Genomic DNA, 1,964 nt, shown 5'->3' with positions numbered 1-1,964 from the left:
TCTAACAGGTTAAATGATGGTGCAATAGATTAAAAAGGAGCCAATCATTTCAGCTTAAGTCATTCAGAGCCAAAAATCTGAAGAATGACCAAAAACAAAGTTTTATTTGCTATAACTGTATAAATGTGATCCATATGTGTCCACTGCTGGTTTTTCAAAAAGAAACATGCTATGAATAAACAAACTACATTTGCCCACTGATGTGTATGGACTCCCTAGATGTCTCATTGGGCTTAATTCAGACCACTTACAGTAAAACATTTTTAGTATAAAGTGTAGCATGATGTTAAACCATTTTAGCTTTTGCATACACATGTTGCATTTCAGACTGATAATGCAGAAAAATTTGCAGTATTACACTGTTAAGCTAGGTTTCATCCATCCCTTTAACTGGCATCAATGTCAATGTCATAATCCTTGTTGTCAGACTTCATGGTTTCAACTTTAGGTACACTGGCAGTCTTTGAATACACCACCTCAATGTTCTCATCTTCATCTTCCTCATCACCATCAGAAGATTCCTCCTCTGCTCCTTTGAACCATTTTATAAATGGTTCCACTTTGACATGAATCTCTTTGGCAAGTTCCTTTGAGACATATTTCTTAGAGACCTTTTCTGACCAGCTAGTGATGACTTCTTCTTCCAAAAATCCTGTCATACATCTCCTTCAAGATATGTGGGGTCTTGGAGATGAACTGAGCTTGATGCATGGCTACCACACCATGAAGGAAGTAGCATTGAGCCTTTTTGTTGCTATGACAAAATAGGATGAAATGGCACCTGAATTTCTTAATTTGCTCCCTAATCTCATTAGAAAGATCTTCAGTCAAAACAAGAGGGCCCATGACTTTTACATCCAGTCTTTCTGCTTCAGCAACAATTTCTTTGTCACATGAGTCAGTAATACCCTCTTCTTTCTTTTTCTTAAAATCAAACAGGATGTTGACCCACTCTTCATCAGTCCTTTCCAAATCATCACTGAGCATCAAAACTTTTGCATGGTCACTGATTTCATCTTCTGGACCTTTGAGCTTCCTCGGTTGTATCTTCTCCCCAGTCTTCCTCCTCCTCTTCTTCCTCAGCATGTGGAGGAGGACTGATTTCCTTTGGTAGTGGTGGTGGTGGTGGTGGTGACTCACTGCTGGATATGGAGACATTTTCCTTGTCTTTGCCCTTCCTATTTTTTTTTCCTCTTCTTTCTTTCCCATACCACTGTCACCACTCTCAGGTGGGTTTTTGAGAATGAATGTGCAGAGTTTATGATGTGTGTCAAGCATGCCTTGATAGCCACAGGCTTTACAAGAATTACCTATTGTTGGCTTCTTTTGATTGACATGCAGGTCTGTTTCAGGATTCTCACACTCAAGACACAGAACAAATATTTTATTGGATCAATCCAACATGTCTTGCAGCTTATTCACTCAAGAGATCCATTAACAATGTAATGGTCATTCTTAACATCATACTGGGTCTGTGCTCCCAGCTCACAACCAAAATATTTGGTGTGATATGTTGGAGGCTAATTAAGTGCCTTTGCAATGTCACCCATGTTGACTATAACTATCTTGATTCCATTTCCTTTGCCCTCAACATTGGTGATCAGATGGGGCATCTTGGAGGACAGAACTGGTCTGACATGCTGCAGTTGATGTTGACAGACATTTTGGCTTATTAGTGGCTTTATCAATAAGATGGAGAGATCTTTGCAACTTTTTGGTATCTTCGGTCTGGAGAAGAAGGGATAAAATAAACAACTGCAAGAGTTCTCAGTCCCTGACATGAAAAAATTTTCACCACTGAGGCTATAAGCTTCTTGTTTATATACTATGTTTCCCCAGTACAGGTACCAATGGCTGTGCAACAACTCATTTTCATCAAATAAAGACATAAACCCAATGCTGCTCACCCAGGACTGGGATGAAGTGAGGTGCATTATAAACCAGAGTCCAAGGTGGCAGTGGAG

At 39.6% G+C, this 1,964-nt stretch overlaps 1 pseudogene; it reads right to left on the bottom strand.

Moving 5' to 3' along the window:
* Nucleotides 1-386: 386 nt before the first annotated feature.
* LOC119519063 lies at nucleotides 387-1,663 on the bottom strand (annotated as a pseudogene).
* Between the last annotated feature and the right edge of the window lie 301 nt (nucleotides 1,664-1,964).

This window comes from Choloepus didactylus, chromosome 22, assembly GCF_015220235.1.
Source record: "Choloepus didactylus isolate mChoDid1 chromosome 22, mChoDid1.pri, whole genome shotgun sequence".
In the NCBI taxonomy this organism is placed as follows: Eukaryota; Metazoa; Chordata; class Mammalia; order Pilosa; family Megalonychidae; genus Choloepus; species Choloepus didactylus.
Note: the sequence above shows the minus strand (reverse complement) of the source record. Positions and strands in the feature narration are given on the sequence as shown.